General features: G+C 49.2%; 1 long non-coding RNA gene across 2 annotated transcripts; it reads right to left on the reverse strand.

The window, feature by feature from the left end:
• On the reverse strand, positions 1-25,501 carry LOC105722337 (uncharacterized). Of its 2 annotated transcripts, XR_010345102.1 has the most exons (5): positions 25,367-25,501; positions 12,013-12,119; positions 11,593-11,723; positions 7,229-8,031; positions 1-2,257 (listed from the first exon to the last, which is right to left on the reverse strand). It is a non-coding gene; the product is annotated as an uncharacterized LOC105722337 (long non-coding RNA). The 2 variants fall into 2 exon arrangements; XR_002479650.2 differs by having other exon boundaries at positions 11,593-12,119.
• Between the last annotated feature and the right edge of the window lie 654 nt (positions 25,502-26,155).

Consider the following 26,155-nt stretch of genomic DNA (forward strand, 5'->3'; position numbering starts at 1 on the left):
ATGTCACATCCTGGTAGGGTTGGGACGAGAGACAGGACACACCACAGACACTATGATGGATAATTGGACAGTGCCAGGTGACAGATGAGGCAGTAAATCCAAGTGACAGGTCTGGGCAGCTTGGCCAAGGTCCGAACCACTACTTAGTGCCTGGAAAGCCTGCTCCATAAGGACGGGGACTCTGTACCTGGGCTTCTAGGGCACCTAAGGGCCCAGAGGCAGGCAGTGCACATCCGCTAAAGCTATTAGTCAGCATGCCTTTCTTATCCGCCTACCACTAGACCCAGAGCTCCTCGAGGGAACAGATTACTTATTATTTACCTCTCTATGTCCTATACCTGGCCCATGGCAATATGAGTATGTCCCGCCAAAAGACCCATTCTCCATCTTGTCTTCAGAGAGCATAAAGCAGATCAGAGAAGGTAAGCCGCTTTCCTCCTCTCATTCAATGCAAGAAATGTTGCACAGCTGCTCTATCTGTGGAATGTGACAAATGACCTTGTACTTTTTCTACTTGGCTTAGCTCATCAGTGCTTCGCCAACTGTGTATTGTGGCTCATTTATTCATCTGGCTCATGTATTCATCCAATGCACCTTTACTGGATGTGCACAGATGTCAGTGGCACTGGGGATCACAGTAACTCCTCAAGTAGGAGCTGTCCCAGCCTCCCTCCAGACCGAGCTCCCTCCCTGAAATGCGATCCCTCCCTGGAAGCACACAGGAATCTTGCCTGTCTGGGAGACCGTTGTATCTCCAGTCCCTAACACTGTGCCAAGCTTACAGCAGGGGCTTAGTCAATGTTTTACAAATAAATGGAGCCCTGCTGGGGGCTCAGTGGTGGGGTCAGGGGATGCCTCAGATTGGTGGTGCAACAGGATTTGGTTGAAAGGCGGGGATTTCTGAGTCGATTTAGACGGAGCACCAACCACATGCTTTTGGGCGGTCACTTGGAGCCCCTGTCTATCACCATAACAAGATGCTTCTTTCCATGCAGGGTCGATGCCCTTTAATCAGAACTGCACATGGGAAAACTCGGCAAAGCCATGTGACCATATACGCAGAAATGACGGTGGTCATATCCCCACAACTGAGAGCACCGCGAGAAGAAACTGGAGAGGTTTCCAGGTTTCTCAGGAGATGGGATTCCCACTCATGGTTTGAGGCACAGAATAAGCGTTGTCTCGCTAAGAAGCTTCCCCGTCTACTGGAGCCCCCGGGGTGCATCACTGAGTCACAGCACCCGCTGCCTTGCTGCTATTCTCTGCTGCTCGTCTGACTCCCCCACTACCCTGAGGGGTCACTCAGGACCAGAACGGCGTCTCATTTATTTTGAAACCTCAGGTCATAACAGAAGGCCCTGGCACATAGAAAATGTTGGATAAACAAACTTTTGCTGAACTGAATTCTTATTCCAACCTTCTCTCACATTCATTAAAGACACAAAAGGACATGTCTGTAGACTGAAGACATTTTGGGCTTCACATCCAGCTCTTGGTCTATCTTAGTGTGCACAGGCCGGATCTGTAATAATGTGTTATGGAGACGTGTGAGGTTGTTGGACACTGAGCAGTGCGTTCAGGCAGCTTTCCTGCGGGCACGCGCTCAAGCCCAGCATCCCTCAGGAGAGGCCGCATATCATGCTGGAACCAGACCCCAAGCCAACATGCGGCACCCGAGTGTGCACAGTGGGGTCCTTCAGCGAGATACTTAAACTCTCTCTGCCTCAGTTTCTCTTCTGTGAAATGGAATGGTAGTAACGCCTGGCATCCGGGGTAACCGGGAGGATTAAATGAGCTAATACATACAAAGCAATGAGAAAACACTGACATGTGACAAATGTGGTATGGATGTCAGCTATTGTTCCTACTGAGGCAGGACACACAGGGGCCTGGCGGGAGGAGCAGGGTCTGACGTTGCAGGTGTTACTGGAAGCCTTCTCCTTGCCCGACTCCCCCAAATATTTCTTCCACATCCTCACCTTGGTGGTTTTTGTGATTAAAAAAAAAAACAAGAAGAGATGGCAGTAGACATAATGCCTCCCGGGGTACTGTATCCTCATTCCCAAGCATCCTTAGTCCTTATCCGGGTGGTCAGGACCATGGCTCCTGGGATGCATTCCTGTCACTCGGCGGGGCTCCAACTCCTTGGTGACCAACACAGAGCCTGGTGCCAGGTCATACTCAGAATATCGCATGTGGATGGGCTGCTCCTTGTTGCTAGACTGGCTGGGGCTGTCAGTTCTACGTAAAATAGTTCCTGGTGGGAAAAAGAGCAAAATGTATAATCGTGGATCTGAATTCATCCAAGGCAATTATGGTGAAGCCACCCCTCTGGCCAGTGACCAGTATGTGCCCGTGGCTGGTTTAAGGGTAGAAATGTGGCCCAGCTCTGTTGACTGTGACAGGAGAGGGAGAAGTCTCTCAAGAGGCATCTGAGGAAGATCTCTTTGCTCTAAATTTAAAAAGAAAAAAAAAAAATGCATGGCAAGAAATCAACGTCATCCTCTGCTGAGCGTTCTTGTAGAATAAGGGGTCCTGACCCTGTGGCATTTACCCTACGACCATGCAGTAAACCTACGACAAAGATGTGGGATGAAGATGGGACTTGAAAATGCACTAGAGCCTCTAAGCCAACCAACCCACAAGCACTCTCGCCACATGTTCCTGGAGATGATACTTTCAGCTCCTTGGCTGAGCTCTTGGGGGCTGCTTTTTCTGTTACTGGACCATTTAAGATGCATTTGGCTGATAGTCACCAAAAAACCAACTAGCCAATGATTTAAATCAGGAGATGGCAAGCTTTTTCTGCAAAGGGCTAGAACATTAATACTTAAGGCTTTGCAGGCCACATAGTCTCTGTCACAACAACTCAGATCTTTCCCTGAAGCTCAAAAACACCACCGATGAAATATAAACATAGGGTAGCTGTGTGCCAATAAAACGCAATTTGCAAAACCAGGCAGCAGGCTGGGTTTGACCCATGCAGTTTAAACCATGAAAACATTCATCGTTTACTTAACAAAAATCCTGGGCAGGATCCCAGGGCTGGCTGGGTAAGTGTGACGTGGGCACCTCTGCAGTTTCCCATTCTTCCTTCCCAGGCTCCAAGGTGGAATGGACAGGAGGCTGAGAGGGACCCCGATGTCCTCCTCACTGCCCGGCACACTGGCCTTGTATTCTATGTGCCATCCTCAGTGGCAAGGCGAGGTGCTGTCTCGCCCTCTGTTGTGAGAAATGAGCAAGCAGGGAAATGGGTGGGGACGGCTCCAGGGAGCTGACCAAGAGCATCAGCTACATCACTTGTCAAGGAGACCCAGGGAGTAGTGAGTGAGAGAGGAGGCCAGCCTAGGAAGAAGCCAGGGGCACCAGCCCCCGCCCCGCAGCCAGGACAGCGGCTTCCATGCACCCGAAAGAAGCAGAAAACTTATTTCTGAATATTAAATATTAAGATTGAATTAAACTTCAATTAAATTAATATTAAGTTTACATCTTAACAAAATCGCAGAGACAAGAGGAACACTCAGGAAGTGATTTTAAGACACTGTCAGAAAGGAGTCTTATGATCTAATTTGCCAAATAGTTAATACTTCACAAACTGCATTCACATGCCTTTTAATTGTGTCCTCTTGAGCAGCTTGTGAGGAGGTTTCGGTCCCCAGTTTACAGGTGAAACTGGCAGAGTTGGGGGTTTAAGTTCGGACCCTCTCAACTCCAAGCCCAGGTCTCCCTTCTGCTCAGCACCATTAGATTGCACGGTGCAGCTGGCAGGTGGCTGAGCCTGTGGCCGGGTCTGTGGGAGAGGTACAGGAGGAACTGGAGAGAGCCACAGGGCTGCCCTGAGAAGATCCTCTTCCTGCTCTGTTCAGCTTCTGTTCAGAGCCAGGAAGGGAGGTGGAGACTTCCTGGGGACCCAGAGCTCAGCTCAAGGCAGCCAGGCCCAACATTCAAAATTGGATGAGCTGTCACCCCAGATGTGCTCAGGCGCAGAAGGGAGAGCCCTTGGAAGGGGCTTTGGCACAGGTTCAGTGTCAAGGGCTACGTTCCCAAGGCCCCTCTCGCCCCAGGAATTTCGAGCAAAGGGGAGTCAGGGAGGCTGAGAGGTCCGAGGAGCTGCCAGGTGGCTGGCAGGACCTGCAAGCCAGAAGGGCAGGGGCTTGTAGGAAGGGCATGAGTGGGATGAAGAGGAGAAGGTCACGCGGTCAGGGAAGCTGTGCCAGCCACTCCTCACGGCTGAGAGACCTGGAGCAGCCAGGACAGGAGGGCAGAGACGCCACCTACATTCCCACCTTCTGGTCTGTTCTGGGAGGAGGAGGCAGATGCCCCACACCTGCCCTCAGAGCGCCCTGTGAGAGGTAGAACAAGGAGACGCAGAAATGATTCTCACCACACACTGATGCTCCCACAGCCACACGCTCACACACACACCCATGCTCACACGCCCTCGCATACACTCTCACGCACACGTATGCTCACACTCTCACACCTACACAGTGCTATGGGGCTGAGTGTCCCCCAGATTCATGCATTGAAGCTTAGTAGCCGATGTGATAGAATGAAGAGGTGAGGTCTTGCGGACGTCATGTTGGTACCAGGGCAGAGCCCTCCTGCATGGAGTTGGAGTCTTTATAAAACAGCTGGAAGAAGTGGGTTCCTTCCTCCACAAGAGGACACAGCGCCCTCCCTTCCAGGGACTGCAGCAACGTGGTGCCATCTTGGAAGCAGAAACCCCGATCCTCCCCAGACACCAAACCTCCCAGCCTCCAGAACTGTGAGAAACACATTTCTGTTGTTTATGAATGACTCAGTTTCAGGGATTTTGTTACAGCCGTCTGAATGGACTAAGACACACAGCCATACATTCACATCCACACACACACAGCCACACACACTCATTAACACTCACATACAGCCACATGTGCCAGCAATTTTGAATATTTTGCAGATGAAAAAAACTGAGACTGAGAAATGAAGAGGAGCCTCTACTGCCACAAGGTACAAGTCAGAGCCACACCCAGATCTGGGCAATGGACACCTGCCTGCTTCTCTCTCCTCGGCTCCCAGCCACTGATAGTTGTCCCTAGCAGTAAGTGAAGGGTCAGGGTGGCCACCATGGCCTGGGACCTGCCACTGACAAGCTGCTGTCCTCGAATGGGCCAGAGATTGCTCATCACCTCATGCTCTGGCGGCGCCATGGGGGCGCTCTGAGGGATGTAGGTGTCAATGTCAACAGCAGTGGAGAAAAGCAGGTTGGGGTGGGGGTTCAGACCACGGGACAAGCAGCCTGTGCTGTCTCCAGGGCGGTAGTAATGAGCTGGTCCATGTCCTGTCAACATGCACCTTCTAGGAACAACTAATGAGGGGCCTTACCAACCAAACCCAGCACAGATGGAACGCTCCCCTGGGTGGGGCCCAGGCTCAGTCTGAGGCCTTCTGCTCATGGCCGGCTGCCTCACTGAGGTGTCCTGGCAGCCAGGCTCCTCTGGACAGAGTGTGCGGGAGACGGGTCCCATTTTTAAGCTCCATCTCCCCCGCTGAGCAGTGGGGCTCGAAGGCACAGTGCCTCTGGGTCTGGAGACTCATGAGTCAGCTGGGATCAGCATTGGGTTCCACTTCCTCCAACCCTCACCTCCGTCCCTGGCCTTGTCTCCTGGCGGGGAGGGTGTCCCGTGCATAGAGCATGTCCTGGCCTGCCCATGACCCAGACCCTGGGCTGTGTTTCTGCAGGGGACACAGAGGCCTCGGAGCCTCCTACAGCTTCTGGGCCTCATCTGGGCCAGTCAGACCACTCTGAGAGGAAGAAGGGAAATGGCCCTGATGAAAAAGGTGAAATCTTTCTGAAGTGAGGGCGGAGAACCTGGGGAATTCTAAACGGAGATAGCAGAGGCTTGTTTTCAGATTTGGAAAGAGATGATCTCTCTGCCTGAGCGGGTTTTCCACTGGAGAGGTGAGTGTCACCAGTGTGTGCTCGCAGACCACCTCACAGCCAGGCAGAGTCTAACTGTAGCCCAGATGGGTCAGGTGAGCCGATTAAGTCCCTACAGACCCATCCCCTTTTCTTGGGTACTTCAGAGGGCTGCTGAGGAAAACAGAACCCACTCTAGAGCCAGAGAAATGGATTGTTTTTAAATCCCACACACTCAGCCAAGCCAAACCTCACGGAAGTGTTTGGAGAAAGGATTTATAAAGTTGGGTAGAGTCGGTGACAGGGCCTCCAAGCATCCTGGAAAAACCTTCCCAGTTAATAGAAGTCACACGCTGAGCCTTCCCTGTGACCAAGGCTGTGCCTCAGAGCCACGGGAGCCCCACTGTGCTCATTCTGGGTCGTCACAGAGAAGCCTCCCTGCTTTCTACACGTATGCTTTTACAGACCCCTCAAATTCCCAAGACTTTGTTCCAAGACCTCACATCTCGCCTGAAATGACCCTCCTGGGGTCCCCACTGAGCTGCTGCCTAAGATCCTGCTCATGGCTGAGCCAGCCCTAGACCATCCAAATCCAATAGGCAGACTCCGCAGGCGAATCCCCCCCGCGCCCCACTTTCTCACTTCACCAACTCCGTTCCTACCCCTCAGGCCCCTGCTCCACATGAATCTGACCCATTTATCCCTGGAAGATACGGCAGCCCCCCGAATCTGCAGTTGAATGAACCATGGTCCAAAACCAGGTGAGTATGGTACCGTCAGATACATTGAGAGAAAGAGAAACCACATTCACAGAACTTCTGTTACAATAGACTGGCATAAATTGTTCTATTTTACTATTATTGTTAATCTCTTACTGCACCCAATTTATAAATGAAACTTCCTATTAGGTACGTATGTGCAAAGGAAACACCCCATAGAGGTCTATAGGTGCTATCATTAGGATGTTTGTCCTGAAAACTGCGTGTTGAAATTTGATCCCCAATGTTGGAGGCGGAGCCTAATGGGAGGTGCTTGGGTCATGGGGCGGACCCCTCCGGAATAGACTACAGCCCTCCCCTGAGAGACTGGAGAATGAGTTCTTGCTCTGTTCCCTTGAGAGCTGGCTGCTAAAAAGAACCTGGCACCTGCCCTCTCTCCCTTGCCTCCTCCCTGGGGCGTGACTTCTGCACTCGCAGGCTTCCTTCACCTTCTGCTGAGAGCGGAAGCAGCCTGTGGTCCTCGCCAGATGCTGATCCCCAATCCTGACAATTTCCAGCCAACAGAATCATAAGCCAAAGAAGCCACTTTCCTTTATAAATTACCAACCTTCTGTATTCCTTTAGAGCAACACAAACAGACAATAAGGGTCCGTACGATCTGAGGTTCCAGGCGTCCACGGGAGGTGGGGGTAGTCTTGGAACATATTCCCCCAGAAAGGGAGCTCTACTGTATTAAGCCTTCCTTTGTCACCTCCTCAGATAACTCTTTTCAGGGGAACTTTCTCAATTTTTGCTTTATTTCCACGTATATGAATTGGAGCCCACTCTGAGGCACTGCGAGTTTATCACAATCGATTAACAGAGCTTCTCTCCTGGAAGAGTCACTGGGGAATTCTGCCTGGTCACATCAGGAAATGTCTGGGGACAAGGAGAGGATAGACAGCTGTTAAAGCTCAGGAGAAGTCAGAAAGGAGATCGTGTCTGAGCTGGGGGCTGGAGGGAAGTGCAATGAGAATTCAGACCTGAGCAAAGATGGAGGCATCATTAGAGAGGAGACGGAGCAAATCCTGCAATCAAAGCAGAGGCCAGGCTGGGAGGAGTCCAGAGGTGCTCATGAGAAGGTGGCATCGGTGTTGGGAGGAGTCAGAGCTGTTCTCCAGTCTCTGCTCCCCAACAGAAGTCACGGTGCTGCCTCCACAATGCGTTCTTGCCTTGATGCTGAGTGGCCTGCATGTTCCTTGACATCCATCTTTCCACCAGGCACCTAGAGTCATTCTTGGACCTCGATCTGGTGAATAAACGGGAACTATCTTTCTTCTTACAAGCATCCATCAAGGGATCTGAGCAGAGGAACGATGTGGTCAGGTGGCAGCTTTAGGGAAGTATCTTCACCATCAGATGAGAGAGAAGCTGGAAGGGGACAAGGAAGGCAGGAGGTGGGTTAGGAGCTGATTGTGATAATCCCCTCAGCCTGGCCCCTCCAGCTCTGAAGTGCTGCTCACCCCCCTCCCCTCCATCTGAAGGCCTGATTGCAAGCCCAGTCTCAGTGGCCCAGCTGTGGCCACCTGCCCTGAGCTCCCTTGAGCTGGCCTGGACCTTCTCATCCTCTCAGCTGGTGCTTTGAGTCTGGCCCTCAGGCCTGGCCATCACTGCTTCCATTCAGGCCACAGGGGTTACCGCGCATCTGCTCTGTGCCAGGCTCAGTGGAGAGCGCCCACCGAGCCCCAGAGGGTGCTCCCCTTGTGCTTTTGTTGGCACTCCTGGTGACAGAGGTGGCTGGTCACTTGTCAGGTCCTGGGAGAGTCTCTGTGCTCCCTCACTTCACAGCAGAAGTGGCACCTCCTCCTTAGGTGGCAAACCTGCCCAGGGGAGGGGTACAGGAGCCCTGAGGCAACCTCTTTAGCTTGGTTGCAGAGGCCCATTCTTCCTATATTGGGAGCTCATAGATTGTAAGAAGGTGATGGAACAGGCTTGGACAGGACCTATTTGCAGCCCTCTGAAGAAGTGCCTGGGCCTTTCTAACTTGGCATCCCTGGTCCCTATCAGGCCCATGTGTTGTAGGACGGAGAAGTCTCCTGCCAAGGGACCCTGCTTTGCTTCCAACTTCCCCTGCCTGGGCTTAAGTAGGGAAATACTTGGTTCTGTGAAAAGCAGCTGTAATAAAGGTAGAGCTTCCCATACACATGACTCACCCAGCCTCCGGCCCCTCAGGAAATGCCATTGGTAAGGACACACAGGTGGACCAAGACAGCCAGGCTGGGTTCCTGCCGCTTTTGTGTGGAGCTCTGACTTTCAGGCACTGCCCTCTCCTGGGCATCCCCTTTGCTGCTAGAGTCAGTGGCCTCTGTGCAGACCAGAGGCAGCTTCCGCAGGTGGCACTCAGCAAAAGGCTCGCTTTCCATTCTTCAGCCCTCTTTTCATCTGGCTGCTGCCACTGCATTCCCTCCCTTCTCACTCACCCCTTCCTTAATGCCCATCTGTTTGTCCCTGTTTTTCCTGCCCTACTGCTTACACCCCAGGCCCCCAGCAATGCTGGTTGGCCTCCTGGTGTCCGAGTCCAAAGAGATTGCCCACTCCCTAGGAAAGGAAGGCTCCTGTTTGCTTATCCAGACCTGCAGATGAGTGAAAGGCCACAGAGAAGACGATGTGGTTTGAAAACTAAGAAAAGAGGAGGTTGACCCCTGTATTAAATATACTGACTCTTAAAAACTACTCCTATTTAGAAGCAAAAAAGGAACTATTGAAGGATCCTTATTACTCCCTGAGAAATATTGCTGACTCCTATTATTTCTCTGAAAAAAAAAAAAGAAAGAAACAACTCATCGGTAAAGGGTTTCCAAGCAAATGTTATGCAGGAGCTTGGACTTCACCTGTTAAAGAGTGGACCGCCATCAGGAAGCACGGCTTGCAAGCCAGAGAGGCAGGTGATGGCGCCGGAGCCCCACGGTGACGTTCGTGGAAGCAGCACCCTCCCCACCTGGGGACAGGTTCTCCTGAGCAGGTGGATACTCCGCAGCAGGGGCTGGTAGTCTAGTTTCCTAACCGTGTTCTCGATGGGACAGAGTCCAAGTTTCAGAGGCAGAATCCCGACTCTGCCAGTAGGAAGGTTTGGACAGCCCTGAGAGAAGCCTCATGAAAAGTTGATCTTCCTGGAGTAAAATCATTTTCCTGCATGTGGTCCCTGAGTATCCAAGGGCCCCAGTGCTCCTGGCAGATTTCTGAGCAGGAGTGACTATTCTTTAGAAAGAATTGATGACCTGTGGCAACTGGCTCCCCAGCCTCGACACAAGAGCGGGAGGAAGGAGCCGAACAACTACTCCATTGATGTCATCTTCACATGCACTGCAGTGTGGGAAGGTGGTGTGATAAAGCCTGGCTAATGTTAAATCTCTTTAAGGATTAGAGGGTTGATTCATTAATAATTACCTGCAGTACTATTTGCAATTCTGTTGCCCAAGAGAAGACTTTTTTAGGGCAGCTTTCTTTTCAGGGCCATTAAGAAATTATTAATAATTGTGATTTGGTGAGAAATTATTAATGACTTCTTAATGGAAGTGGAGAGAAAGCTGACCTAATAAAGTCGTCGTCTTGAGCAACAGAATTGCGAATAGCCCTGTAGTTAATTATTCTTAAAGTCAGTTATAGAGATAGAGTACTCATTTTTTCATTAAGTAAAATACATATTATGAATAAACACCCAAGTAATACGATTTGGAATCATACACCCAGGAATTTAAATATTTTATTTTTGCTCCCATAAATTCCTCAACTCCCAAAATTTATGCTGGGAAAATTAATCCTTCCTATCTTGCTTTCTTAGGACTCCAGAATTCTCTTCCTTTCTGCCCTCAAAAGGAGGTGATCTGCCACATTTCCAAACACTCACTTCCCCTCTTGGAATCTCTGCCTTGGTGGTTATGTCCTATCTGAAATACAACCGCAGATGAACTTGCTTCACCGTCTCACTAAATTACTATTCCCTGAGGGGCGCTAGGCCTGGGACATCAGACTTTGTGTTAAACACTGTGTGATTTATCCACAATACACACTTAGTAAATGTATCTGAAATGACTACTCAAGCCCTGAATCAAAATGTGGTCACCCCCATGGTGTGCAACGGAAAACTGGCCTTCAAAGAAGCTACCCTGAGCGTCCAGGACCTGGGTACTGCAGCCCCCAGCTGGAGTCTTAATTTTAGTTCTTATCCAAACTATAAGGCTAGGAAGCTTTGGCTTCTTCCCTAAAGAAGCTGCATTTCCCACTCATTGCCATGCCCCTCTAATTAGAAAGAGAACCCACATTTTTCCCCTGAATCCAAAGTCTTAGTGTGGAAGTGTGCTATTCTCTAACCTTCATCCGTGACCTGACTCTCAGTCAGCTGCTCCTCCCTAAACCAATGGATATCTTGAGAGCTCGTGTTCATGTTCCTGTGGGAAGTTTTTGGGACAAACAAACTTAGGCGATGTGGGATGCGGAGGAGAGACAAAAGCTAGACGGCAGGTCGGTATGACTATAAGGTCGAATAAAGAAAGATGCACTTGGTTCTTTTATTTTATTTTTACACTGGGAGTTGTTTGGTTTTTTGTTTTAGTTTTTGTTTTTGAGACAGGGTCTCTGTCACCCAGACTGGAATGCAATAGTGCCACCATAGTTCATGGCTCAGGCAGATCCTCCCACCTCAGACTCCAGAGGATCTGGAACTGTAAGGCTTTTGCCACCACGCCAGGCTGATTTTGTCATTTTTGTAGAGAAGGGATTTCATCACGTTACCTAGGCTCGTCTCAAACTTCTGAGCTCAAGCAATCTGCCCGCCTTGGCCTCATCAAGTGCTGGGATTACAAGCGTGAGCCACCTTGCCCAGCCGCAGTTAGTGTTGTCAAGCATGAAGAAAGAAATGTATTTCATCTGCTATCTGGCTCCATGTGCTGTAACTAGAGACAAAATAGTCCTTGAAAGAAACTGAAAACTTACTTTCAAATGTTCTCCTGGGATACATCACTTCGCGAGGTGATGACTCAGGTGAGCACAGAGGGTGTGACAGTGCCGGTTTTCTTTATAAATCAGATATAAGATGAGAAGAAAAATGTATAGGGACGCTTCTCCTAAGAGGTCAGAAGGAAGATGGAAGCAGTGGCACACGTAAGACAAGTTAGCAGAGGGGGAGGAAGGTGATGTGGAGGGAAATGAGGTTAAAGAAACTAACTGAAGAACATACATGGGCAAAGGAATTTAAAGACAGGCTATATTTTGACTAAGCAGGTTTAGTCAGACAACAAAGACAAAAATTCCCTCAAAACTAATTTCAATAAGCATAATTCTTTTTAATTATAGTTTTTAAATTTACATATGATAGTTGTGCACGTTTTGGGGGTACATGTGAGATTTTCATACCTGTATACAGTGTGTCATGATCGAGTCAGGGTGATCGGGGTATCTCTCAGCTCAGACGTTTATCTTTTCTGTGTGATGGGAACATTATAATTCTTCTCTTCTAGTCACTTTGAAAGTTACAGTAAATAATTGTTAACTGTAAATTCCCTATTGTACTATCAAATACAATGAACATAATTCTTCATGGCAGACATCAGAGCTTAGAAGTTTTCAAAATGGGAGAACAAGTTTTGATCAAATATACTCATTCTTAAGTTGTGAACTGACCACCGCAATCAAAACAGATTTGAGCAGCACTCTGAGAGATGACACATTGGAAACCACAAAGGAAGTGACCAGTGGGAAGGTGGAGGGCTGGGGAAACCCCCAGGAGGCCTGGAGCCAGCCCTCAAACTCAAAGCCACAGCCAAGCACTCTACAGACAGCCACCCTGTTGCTGGAGGCATCAAAGCCTTGTACAGAAGAGGTCCAGTTCTGATGCCCACACCATCCGCAAATGTTAATTCTCAGTGAACCCCAAAGCAAAGTTGTGAGCAATAAAGGAAACCTTCAATAAAAATTTTAAGCATTCTTGAACCTCCCCTCTGCAAATTCTTCTTTGTGTTATGGGAAATTTTTGACTTACAGATTGTCAACATGAGGGATGGATTCAAATTATTCAGCTAAATTTAAAAAATTCTCAACCTAGAAATCGAGTTTGAAATGAGTATGGATCTAGAAGAAACTGAGAAAACAATTCCAGGAGATTTAGAGGGACAAAAATGTATTTCTTCTCCCAGTCCTAAGCCATTCCATGCTTTTGTTCTAAGTGGCCTGCTGTACTTTTATAAAACAAAAAGATCACCCAAACTTCTAATATTCTGGGGCCTATGTAATCAGTGGGCAGAGTGAATTTTCCTTTCTTCCTATGGACCAAGAAGAGTCTCAGACACCCAACTTAGGCCTCACCAGACTGTTTTTAGTCTGATGATGAGCCTCTACTAAACCCAGAATGTCTTTGTCCCAAAGAAGAGTCATGTGTGTTTAACAGACATAAAATCTGTGCTAAGTGGGAGTCCTGGGCCTGCCTTCTGCGATCTGTGCGTGGTGAGAGGGAATCCTGCATAGTCCATCTGCTGCAGAAGAAGCTTCCAGAGAGGGAGAGAAGCCAGCCAGAGACAGAAGCTTGTCCTCCCACATCTCTCTAAATGAACCTGGTTTCTGCTTTCCTGTGCTGCTCCCAGAACCATTCAGATCCCCTCTTACCCTCTATTTTCCTATTAACTTCTAGAAACAAGGCCCACTTGGGTCTGCCTAATATAGAATTCCCTGAACTGGAGCCAGTTCTATATTAGTAAGTTTATGGTGATTTTCTCTGTCCTCTTTATAAATGAAAAAACAAAAGGTAATTACAATAAGAGCTGTGTTTTTTTAAATTAAGCTCTTAATAAGTACCATGAACTAGTCTCATTTTTACAAGCATTACCTTATTTGAACCTCAGACAACCTGATGTTAAATGCAACTCTGAATGAAGACACCCCCCAAACAGGCTTTGTGTGAGCAACATGGCTGTTTATTCACCCGGGTGCAGGCGGGCTGAATACGAAAAGAGAATCAGTGGAGGATGCAGGAATAGGAATTGGTTTTACAGGTTTGGGGTAAACAGTGGAAAGTTACAGAAGTTACAGTTCAGGGTGGTTTTTTGCAAGCTGGGAGGGGGTCTTAGGTTTGCAAGATGGGAGGGAGTTGTAGGGTCTGGAGTCACGAGGTTGACCAAGGTCGGTTACAATGCCCAGTGGCCTTGTCAATTGAGGCCAGAAGAAGAAACAATAGAAGAATGTCTCGGGTTAGTTAGGGTTTTTCATGGTCTTCCAGTTACTTCAGGTTTTCTAATTCCAGAAGGCCCTCCAGAGTTGTATGGTGGGCCACAGAGGTTACCATGCCGCCAACGATGAGGTCAGACCTTACACCTGAGTGGTTATGAGCTGGGTACTGTTGCTTTTATTAATCTATAAATGAGAAAACTGAAGCTCAGAGAGGCTTATTTACTCCCCTAAGGCCACACAGCTCGTAAGTAATGAAGCTCAGATTGCAGCTGCTCAGTCTGACTCCAAAGTCTCTCTCCTCTCCCTCATTCTCTACCTGCCCACCGTAACCACCATGGTAGGTTAGTTATCTAAAGGTACAAACAGGAGTTTTAACATTTATTTTTGCTCATGTGGAAAATAAACCCCAGGAAATCCAAACCATAAAAGCATCAGACCCACCTTTGGATTGTCCTGCAAAATCAATGCAGAGAAAGTAGAAAGGCTTTCATTGAACCATATAGATAAAAATAAAAGACCCAATGGAGCAAAGATTCCCTAGTGCTGGGGAAGAGAGGGGATCAGGGAAGTAGAGGTGGAGAGAGGCAGCCTCTGAAGGCTCCCACTCAAGTGCAGGGCGGCACCGCGGATCCCGGATCCCAGGCGCTCCTCTTCCCGCCCCACACCTGAGCCGACCTCCTCCTCTCCTGCTTGCCTCTTAGCATTCAAGCTGAGGCCTCCCAACCGCATCCCAGAGGGCAAGTGGCAGCCAGACAGTTAAGGAGCTGAGCAGCCAGCTAGGGTTGCTGCTCCATTCCCAGAAGCCCCACCAGCCACTTCTGTAGACCTGCCCACGGCCAGGACCTTGTCACAAAGCCACCCCTGGATGGGGGGCCGGCCTCTTACAGCTGCCCACCCAACTGGGGTGCTCATAAGTGTCAGGCAGGGCTCAGCAGCAGAGAGCCAAGTCTTTCTGAAAGCAGAAAGGGAGTACTCACAGGGAATTTCATGACTCGCAGAATCATCAGGAGGCAGTTTCGCTTCCCAAAGCCACAGGGCTGGCTGCGGAAGGACCTGCCTTCTGCTACAATCAGGGAAGGCCTGGTCACACCAGGAGGCCAGGGCTACAACTGTAGTGCTTTTTCTAGGAGCTCTGCCCCCACATGGGTGTGTCCCTCCCTGCCTCTGTCTCTCAGCTTAACCCAGCTTCAAATTTGTCTCATGACAGAGAGATGTGACTAATCTGATGGGCAGAACCCACATCACATCCAGAACCCTAGCACAAAGGTGCTGGGAAGTGCAGCCTTGCTTTCCAGCTGGTGCAGAACCGAAGGTGCAGAGGAGGAAGCTGAAGTGGATGCCACGTATGTCCATCAGCCACAAGCTAGCAAAGGAAGCAGAGTTCTATTTGCAGGAGTCTTTGGCTTCTGAGCTGCTGGTGGTGGGGGAAGGGAAAGGGGAGGGCAGAGGGATAAAAACAATGCTTCTTGCTTTTCTGTGTAGAGGACTCAGGATGTGGTTGGTGAGCCCATCATCTGCGGATAGGCAAGAAGGGGAGAGGGGGAAGAATAGCTTCAAAAGAAATACGGCAGCCAGGCGCAGTAGCTCTCACCTGTAATCCCAGCACTCTGAGAGGCCAAGGCAGGTGGATCACCTGAGGTTGGGAGTTCAAGACCAGCCTGACCAACATGGAGAAACCCTGTCTCTACTAAAAAAAAAAATACAAAGATTAGCTCGGCATGGTGGTGCATGCCTGTAGTCCCAGCCACTCAGGAGGCTGAAGCAGGAGAATCGCTTGAACCTGGGAAGTGGAGGTTGCTGTGAGACAGATTGCATCATTGCACTCCAGCCTGGGCAACAAGAGTGAAACTCCATCTCAAAAAAAAAACAATGAAATTAACAAAGAGAGAGAGAAAAAGAAAAAAGGAGGGAAGGAAGGAAGGAAGGAAGAAAGGAAGGAAGGAAGGAAAGAAAGAAAGAAAAAGAAAGAGAAAGAAAGAAAGAAAGAAAGAAAAGAAAGAAAGCAGGCCGCGAAGCGTTCCTGTCTTGGAGAAGAAGGGGTCGCTCTGACCGTGACACTCGCCTATTGCTCTACAGAGCTGGAGCGATTGACCTCTCTTGTGCACACCAGTGAGTGGGAGGGACAGTGGGGTGAGGACACAGGCCTGCCTCGAAGAGCTCACAGCCGAACGAGAAAGCTACAGCTGAGGAGCACAAGGACAGGATGGAACAGGCAGGGTCCTTATAGGGCTACAGATTGGTAAGCTGAAGCCTGGGGGTGACCACCTGCCTGGCATCCTCTGTGCCAACCTCCACCCCCCAGCAGGCTACTTCCACAGTGATCCAGGCTTCAGAGCATCTCGGGTTCCAGAGAGGCTCAAAACTCACCAACTCAAAGAAAGGCTGTTTTACTGAAAATGTTCAGGAAAATGTATTCCATTACTATTTAGATTTTCAAGGCACAACAGAGGGTGAAGTTTAACGTGCTATGAAACTTTTCTCAAGCCTCTTTCTCCAGCTTTCTCACTGATTCTCCAAAACTTCTCTCTTACTCTCTGCTCCCACCAAAGCCTTGCCTCCTGGCAGCCCATGTGTGTGCCTGATTTTCTTCTTTGCTTCTTTTATTTAACCTCTACTCTTCATTCTCTCCTGCAAGGAATCTCTGATTCTTCTGCAGTAATTCCCAACTATCTCCCCACCACCTTCCTTCTTGATTCTTCATTTCTCTCTCTCTCCCTTGCCCTGATTATAAATTGTAAAAGCCCAGAAGTAGAGCTGGCAAAGATAGAATCCACTTTGGTTGGTGAAGGGCAGAGAAGTTATGAAGGCTCCTGCCGCGAACAGTCGTGGTCTCTGTTCACTCCCATAGCAAAGAGAGGAGGAAACGTGCGTCTCATTGTCTCAGGCAGGTGGCTTGGCATTCACAGCTTTTCTGAGGAGCTCTCCATAAATGTCTGAATCTCTGCAAATGTGACCCCCTACCTCCTCCCCATCTCTGCCCTTGAACACTTGGAAGATCTTTAGAACATGTCATCACTTGCCTAGGTTTGTGGCAAAAGCAGAAATAAGTTAGAAACTCCTGGCTCTCAGCCTCTCCACCTTCACCCTCGGCTTCTTCTGCTGTCAAACTCCTCTGAGTTTTTAAGTACAAAATGTAACGCTTTCTGGTGTTGACCAAGCTGGAAAGCAGCAGGTGCCCACACGTTAGACTACTCTCGGACTCAACAGCAGTTAATTAAATATTTAGAGTTAATTGAACCTGTTTACCACTACTCAGCACCTTAGCACAGCATTAGTTAATCCCCTGTTTGGAGATCAAACCCAGGAAACATTTAAATATGGTCTCCTGCCCAGTGTGGCAAACAAATCATTTCCATCGTGGAAAAAAACCAGAGAGGAAAACAATAGTGCATTGAAACCAGTTATGCAACACAATCCCCAGTGATCAAAGTCCTCTGGTTTTCAATGAACACAGGACATTCAAGGGAAGAGGGCTGCCTGCTTATTGATTAGTTGATTGTTTATGATGAAGAAACCTCATCTTTTCTCTATATTCTACTACTGTCTGGGGGCCTAGGAAGTGAACATTGCCACCAGCACCATCCTGCAAAGCAGAGAGCATTCCATTTGCTCCTCGTCGCTTCCTGGGTGCCAGCACCCCCACCTTACCCAAGCTAGACCCTAAGGAACCTCTAGTTTCTCCTCCCCCTCACCTCCTCGTGTAATTTCTCCACAGATGACATCACATTTACCTGAGCTCTGCCTGTTGCATCTCTGCTCTTTGTAACTCCTGTCTCTTCGTTGGTCCTTTCTCACCTAGACAGTAACGGCAGCTTCCATCCTTGTCTCTTTCCAGTCAACCTCTGTGACCACTAATGCGATTCATCTTTCTACTTGTTAGATTGGGTTCTAGGTGTCCCCTGCCACAAGCCTTCCTTTGAGATGTGATTGAAAGTGATGTCTGTTACTTCTGGCAGAGCCCCAAGGGACTGTACCTGGTTTGCCACAATCCTTTTTCCCTCTGCCACTGCAGCTGACCATGTTCCTGATGAGGCTGCCACGTGAGCCTGAGGAGCAGAGTGATACAGCCCCGCAAGGTCCACATAGCACAAGTGACCTACAATACTCTATCTCAGTAAAGCCACCCACATGTGGGAGCGCCAAGCCTCGAGTGAGTCAGCAGGTGGAGAACAGCTCTGGTTATTTCCTTCTTTAGAGAATATCATTACTTTCTCAAGCTAATGCCTGAATTAGAACCTAAATCTAAATCTAAATCTAGGTCAGGCACAGTGGCTCATGCTTGTAATCCCAGCACTTTGGGAGGCCAAGGTGGGAGGATTGCTTGAGCACGGGAGCTCAAGACCAGCCTGGGCAACACAGCAAGACACCATTTCTATTACATAAATAAATAGATAATCCAAAAGATAAAACAGGAAGGCTAAGAGGCAGTGTTATATAACTGCCATTGTTGTTTAATGACTGGTCTTTGTCCCAGTCTCCTGGGAGGGCAACTCTAAATCCTTGGCATTTCCCATGTAGTAGGAGTGTCTTTGTTTTTCAAGAGGCCCTGACTTTATGCTAATGAAGTGGTCCATGATGGTTCCTAGATTGCCTCAGTATGGGGATGGTCATGCTAGAAAGACCAACCATGTGATAAGAGGGCTGGGACTTTGAGACATGGAATATAAGTCTCTGCTCACCGCAACCTCCACCTCCCAGGTTCAAGCGATTCTCCTACCTCAGCCTCCTGAGTAGCTGGAATTATAGGCACGTACCACCAAGACCGGCTAATTTTTTGTATTTTTAGTAGACATGGGGTTTCTCCATGTTGGTCAGGCTGGTCTCAAACTCCCGACCTCAGGTGGTCCACGCACCTCGCTTCCCAAACTGCTGGGATTACAGGTGTGAGCCACCGCGCCCGGCCGTGCCTGCCTTTTGGAGAAAGCTGGTGTATCCGTTGATCAGGCTGAACCAAGCACCGCTGACTGGGCAGCGTAAGCACAGCTTATTTCCTCGCAGTCTGGAGGCGGGAAGTCTGAGATGCCGGTGTCAGCAGGCTCGTGGCTTATAGAGGGCCGTCTTCGGTGTCCTCACAGGGTCTTCCCCATGTGTGTCTGTGTCCTCATTTTCTCTAATGGCAAAGACTCTGGTCAGATTGGATGAAGGCCCACTTTACCTCTTTGAAGACACTGTATCTACTAAATACATTCTGAGGTGCTGGGGTTAGGATGTGTGAATTCCGGGAGATATAACTGAGCCCGCACACCAGGCCCTAACTTGAGCCTCAGGGAGAGTCCCTGTGTGACTCAGAGCTACTCAAGGGTGTGGGGGTCAGGAACTGGGGGGGCACTCAGGAGTGGACCTGCTCACTCCCTCAGGGGTCCCTCTCCCTGCTTGCCTTCCTTCCTTCCCATGGGCGCTGACTTCAGACAAACGGGACTTGACTCCTAGCTCTGTCTCCGGGACTGGATGTGAGAGAGGCTTCTTCATCGCCTTGGGCCTCGACTTCCTCATCCACAAAATGAGGGAGATGCCCTCTATCTTAGTGAGCCCGAGAAGATCACTGCTGTGAAGACCCGGCCGGGACAAGTGTGCACCAGAGCCCGCTCCTTCTTCCCCCGGGGCGACTTCCAAGCCTGCGAATGCCGGCTCATGATGTTTGGGGACCCCTCCAAATGTTTACTTGGGATTTGGATAACCTACAATTCTTGACTTAAGCTTCATTAGGCTTTTAAACTCCCGGGGGGCAGAGCTCATGTCTGACTTTCTCTGTACTCCACCGAGCAGGGCCAGGGCAGAGAGGCCCCTCTGCTTGTGGACTCTGGTCCCTGTACATCAGTCCCCTTGTCACCAGGCATTATCTCAGCAGCCACAGACACCTCAGGGAAATCCGCCCTTCACCCCGAGCCAGGATGGTCCTGCCCCAGACTTTCCCACAGGGCCATTACCTCTCTGGAAGCGCGTGCTGCTCAGTGGGCTGAGGCCCTGGGCCCTTATCTAATCAACACACAGCCGTATTTAAATTCAGCGTGTTTACACAACCCTTCCCTTCCGCCTGCCACTGCCTCTAGCTGCTCCCTGGGCACAAAGCTCTGCTCTCACTTAATCAACCGTGCAGTCTGGTGTCCCAGGTAACCAGCCATCCGTTTGTGTTGGCAGCATTTGAAGGTGAGAGGCAGGTAACCCTGAGCCCCACCGGTGGCTCCGCTGACAGAACTGGGCGTCCTGGGCCGTTTCCTCTAACGATACACCCAGAGCAAGGGTTCCTCTGGGAACACAAAACCACTCCATCTGTGTCCAGAATCACAGGGTAAGACTTCTTGCAGCAGCTCACTTTCCTCTGAGGACAGAACACAGAACAAGCAGGGCACCTGTCCCTCCTGATGGCATCTTCCCCACACGCTCTCCATGGAGCAGCAGCAGATGACAACCTTCGCCATGCACAAACACCAGGCCAAGCCCTTCACACACGGTGCACAGTGGCTCACATACTGTGTGGTGCATCACGGAGCATCTCACAGAGGGTGTCACATGGAGTATCACAGAGTAGCTCACACACAGCATCACACAGTGTATCACACACGGCATCACACAGTGTATCACACATGGCATCACACAGTGTATCACACACGGCATCACACAGTATCATGGAACATCTCACACACGGTGTCGCACGGAGTATCACAGAGTATCTCATGCACAGCATCACACGATGTATCATCACCCCTATGAAGTTTTATATCATAGGCCCCTCCCATACTGCAGGCACTCCCAGGAACTCCTCAGGAGTGGGGAGAGATTGAGCTAGGATGACAGCTACAAGCTCTAGGAAAAAAATCACTCAGGATATTTCAACCTGGGTAAATAAAAAATGCCCTGTAAGCTTATTCTCCCCAGTTCACCCTTTCTCACCAGGTAATTGCGTGTGGATAAAGGTCTGGAATGCAGTCCCTCTGAAGCCACAGTGGAAGGGACCCCAGACTGTGATCCTGACCACCCCCACAGCCATAAAGGTAGAGGGAGTCCCAGCCTGAATCCACCACAGCTGCATGAAACCAGCAGCAGCTGAAACTTGGGAGGCTAGACCAGACCCAGACAACGACTGCAGAATCACCTTAAGAAGGACGACAAGTCCTGCTCCAGCGACATTCCAGAGGCTGGCTGGTCCACACACGGCCAAAGCATGAGGAAACTCGTCATGGGACTTATTCTTCTTCATATGTGGACTTGTACAGTAGTAGGGACATTAACTGATCTTGGAAAATGCTCTCAGCATGTGCACCAGGTTACTGAGGCAGCATGTAAAGTTACTGCCATTCTTTTGTTCTACAGTTATTATGAATGTACAGGGACACAGACGGGAACCGTTTATATAATGGTACTCAGTATAAGGTGTGTGTAATCCAGGGGATGGACAGCCTGATGTCTGCTACGACCCCCTACACATACGACTTTTGAAATTAAACTTCTAACAGGGAGATGGAACAGCCCTACTAAGTTAATAGCTAAAACAGAGGAGAAGGGGGAAGCCCAAAACAGATCAGTCTAAGGTTTGATGACTGTACTGCCATAAATGCCTATCATTCCAGTGGGGGGGTGGGGGCCGTGGTTCCCTCGGATGGAAACAAAGTTATGCAAAAGAGCATATGTACAACTGCCTAAAAGATGGACAGGTAGCTGTGTCATAGGCATCATTAAGTCTGCCAAGACAGCTGGGCTGTTAGAACATCAGTCTACTCCACCCAGAAGAGAAGTCTAAAGATAGGTGAATGGGAAGATAATGCGTGGCCACAGGAAAGAATTATTAAGTATTATGGGCTGGCCACATGGGGACACTAGACTCCTATCTATATGCTCAATCAGATCATCTGGTTGCAGGCTGCCTTGGAAATACTCGTTAATGAAATGGGCAAAGCTCTGTCCATTTTGGCTCGACAAGAAACTCAAATGAGAAACGGGATTTATCAGAGCCAGTTGGTCTTAGATTTAGCAGCTGAAGGAGGAGTCTGTGGAAAATTCAATCTAACCAACTGCTGCTTACACAGAGATGACCAGGGTCAAGCAGTTGAGGATATTGTAAGAGCATGACCAAACTGGCACCCGTGCCTGTGCAGGCATGGCACGGATTTAACCCTGAGTCCTTGTTTGGAGGTTGGTTCTCAACCTTAGGAGGATTCGAGACTCTCATCACAAGTGTTGTGTAATAGGTGTTTGTTTGCTACTCCCTTGTTTGCGTCCCCTGTTCTTTCAGATGATTAGAGAAATTTTCACTGCTGTGATAGACCAGAGAACCACATCACAATTACATTACATGCATCATTATCAGTTTCTTCAGAGGATCATGAAAATGAGAATGAGAGTAAGAACTCTCACTAATGTTGTAAGTGAGATTCTCAAAGGGTGGGGTGAGTGAGGAGACCCTTAATCACCCTTAAGCATCTAAGACCATCCCCGCATTGACTTCCACACTGCATTTCATAGGAGTAACAGCTGGCAGACCGGGAGCCACCTTAATCACCCTCCTATAGATGGCAGGCATGGTGTGGAGGCATCTTTCCGGAAGGCACTGTTTTTACTTGAACAAGATCAAACCCCCACCTAGTCACTATTCCCCACGCCTACTCCATGGCCCAAGACCCTTTCACATGTAAATTCTAGAGTTGTAAGCCTTTAAAAGGGCAGGGACTTTGTGAGCTCGAGCTTGGCTGTTAGGCAACTATGCCGCCTTGCTCCCAGCCGAATAAATCACTCCTTCCAAGTTTGGTGTTCGAGAGGTCTGTTTCACTGCCTTTCCTGCTTCGATTAACTGGTTTAACAAGAAAGCTTTCTGGCCAGGCACAGTGGCTCATGCCTGTAATCCCAACATTTTGGAAGGCCGAGGTGGGAGGATTGCTTGAGGCCGGGAGTTTGAGACAACTCTGGGCAACAGAGCAACAACCCATCTCTACAAAAATAAAAAGAAAGTTGGAGGGAGGGAGGCCAATGGGCAGGGTTGGGCAGTGGGTCTCTGGCTGAGCACCTGGGTCAGCTGCAGGCTAGAGGGGCTGGTCATGAGGGAGGAGGACTGAGTCCAAGGGTGGGTCTCTGGGTCCTCTCCTGCCACTCCACCAGAGCAACCCCATATACATTGTTTTTTGTGTTAAGATACAATATCAGATCTCATTTAACCAAGAAGTTTCACTCATAAAAACACTGCAGAACAGGCACTGGTGTCAGAGGTGATCTTGAATCAGCTGATTCCTGGACATCACCTTCCTCTCTTCGTTTGCTAAATGCCTAATATGAGCTGGTTTTCTTATCAATTTCCCTCCTCTGCAAAAACAGTCTGTAAGGTCTTTTAGGCTGACTGACGGTGCCATGGACACCATGTTAACCGCTGTAACTTGCACAGACACTCCAGATGAGTTCCTGGAAACTCTAAAGTAACTGGAAGACCATGAAAAGAGGAAGAAATGATCAACCCCTTTGGTGCCTACTTAACTTTGAGACATTCTTAGGTTCCTTATTCCAGCCCTAATTGATAAGGCCATTGGACTTTGTAACTGACCTTGGTCAGCCTCTTGACTCCACACCCTACGACCCCCTCCCAGCTTACAAACCTACGACCCCCTCCCAGCTTGCAAAAACTGCCCTAAACAGTAACTTTCCACTGCCCACTCCAAACCTATAAAACTAGCACCTATCCCACCTTCCATCGCTGACTCCGTTTTCAGCCTCAGCCCGTCCACACCTGGGTGAATAAACAGCCATGTTGCTCACACAAAGCCTGTTTGGGGGGTCTCGTCATTCAATGCATGTGTTTTAACACAGTCTAGTGTAGAAAAGATTTGAACCAGTTGGGGGCATGTGCTCAGCAGCAATTCCAGCATCTATGGCCCTGAGTATGCCCAGGAATGGTCTGACTGCCTCCCCCGGGGCCTCCCACTACCCCAGCAGCCACCTTCTTACTGTTGGTTTCATCAATAAAGTGGGATAGAAAGCCAGGAGGAAAAAAATTCTGCTTCTGCAAGAAGCTCTCATCAGCCTTTACCCACCCTCAATAATCACTCACTTGCCACACCACCCAGCATCTTATTACAACTGGAATTCCAGGGACAACAAGGAATGTTCACTGAACTCATGGATAAAGGTTTTCCTGATGAACTGAGGACTTCTCTGCTACCCCTGTTTATTTCTTGCCTCCTCCTCCTTCCGGCCTCCCACCAGCTCCTACCGACTTCATGCCAGGCGCATGGACCTGCTACCGGTTCCCAGGTCTTTCTAAAATTCAGGAGGGGTTCTGGCTGAATGCTTCTGAGCTCACTGGGGACAGTGATGCTGCTGCTTTTCTGCTGCAGGACAATGGTTTGTTCCCTCATTCCATCAGATAACATATTTTGGGTCCCTACTAGATGCCAGGCTCTGTTAAACACTACACACACAGAGATAAACACGCACAGAGATAAACATGCACACACATTGCCTGCACGAAATCCAGTTATAATGTGGCAAGGGAGACAGATAAGAATAACAGAGTGACTGATAATGAAGGCAGGCGGGGGGGTGAGGGGTGGGGACAGGACCCAGAGATGGAGCATGCCACCAAGACAAAGACACAGGCGCAACTTCCCGACAAGCCATTCTGCAGCTGCAACCTGAACACCCAGTGGCTCTGGCAGGGGAGCACAGATGGTTTGAGACATTTCACTCACTCAGATTGGGGCTTAGGGCCTACAGACCTCTACACCTGGCCCAGGTGACTCAGGTAACGCAGGATTCACTCTGCCTCACACCACCCCCTCCAACCATCTACCTGGGGCCTGGGTGGCTGCTGTTCTGCAAATCTGGGAGCAAACCAGTTCCAACAACTGGTTTGGTGTTGGAGTAAAGAATATTCTAATTTTTTGAAATACTCTTGTATTCCAAAATTAGTATTGCTACCAGAAAGTCACGTGCCCTCTCGCAAGCCCTGGAATCTATTTGCCCAGGCTAGAGTGAGACCACTTCTTCTTTTACGGGCTGAGCTCCAGAAGCAGAGTGGGCTGATGGCATTCTGGTTGTCCCCCGTCCAACCACCCCTGGCTTTCATGGGAAGCTGCTTTCAGCGGTGAAGCATCGGTGGGCCACAGTAAGCCAGGGAAGAGTCTTCGAGAGCAATTTACTTAAACTCTTGCTTCCAGGCCTCAGAGGTTTCATCCTTCACTCAAGAAAAACATGCTAAGAGGCTCCAAGAGACAATTAAGGAAAAAATCATGGCACAGCACTTTAGGAAAACGTATCAACAAGTGAAAATATCAGCAGATTTACTGGAGGACGGGGAGGGCAGCCCTCTAGTTGGGAAGCCAGCTCTTTGACAAAATAGTTTAGAACTCCCCGATAAGCATTTTGTTGACAAGGTCAGTCTTCATTCTTTCTGCCAAAATTAGAAACCACCTTTTTTTCCTTGTCATAACAACACTGGTGCTTATCACCAATTGTGTGGGGAGAAAAGAGTAATGTCCTCTAGGTCTGGAGACTGACGATATAGAGGAGGGAGCTCTTAACTTCCAGAACCACCCTGTCCAGGAACTATTTTCCCTTCCCCTCTTACCAGACACCCAGATGGAAATCTGCTCTTCAGAGAAGGAAGGAAATGATGCGAGGAAAAAGACATCCACAGATGAGTAAGCTTTGCCCAGGAGGCCACGTTAAGTGAGGTGGATGGAAACGTAAATCATGAGAGAGAGAGAGAGAGAGCCTCTAACCCTGCCTAGCTCTGCTTTGCAAAGATGCTCACTCGTCACTAGCTCACGTGCTCAGTGATGACCGCAACAATGTAGTTGCATTTCCTTCCCTGTTCTAGCATAGAGTAACTTGCAATACTGAGCAGTTTATGGGCCTTCCCCTATGCACCCTGCAAGTTCCTGGAAAAACAAGGAGTTGGCATGCCACGTTTCCAGCCCCTCGGCCCAGCTGCCTCAGGACGCCTGCCTGCCAGCCTCCATACGTCAGGGCCACAGTTTCAGATGCTCATTCGATGACCTCACGCTTTCTCTAGGACAGGGGCAGCAGGCACATGCCTGATCCAAGTTTAGAGCAGAAATATACAAGGCAGTTGTGGTTGTAAAAGGTGTGCAGAGGTGGCGGGAGGATCACTGCTAAAGTGAAGCAGGAAAAACATGGTGTCTTGGGATAGGGTAAGAGCGCTTCAGAGAAGCTTGATTACTGAGAAGGCTGCAGTTCTGTCTGAGGGGAGATGCGCACAGACAGGCCTGTGATCAAAGCAACATTCCAGGGTAGAAGGGCAATGTTCAACCTAACTTAATGGAAAACACCAGTTTTTTTAGTCTCGTTTTTCCTGCCTTAGATTTAACCCATTCTGGGATGGGCAGGGAGAAAG

This window comes from Aotus nancymaae, unplaced genomic scaffold, assembly GCF_030222135.1.
Source record: "Aotus nancymaae isolate 86718 unplaced genomic scaffold, 86718_ANA_hifiasm-v0.15.2.pri h1tg000032l_0, whole genome shotgun sequence".
Classification (NCBI taxonomy): Eukaryota; Metazoa; Chordata; class Mammalia; order Primates; family Aotidae; genus Aotus; species Aotus nancymaae.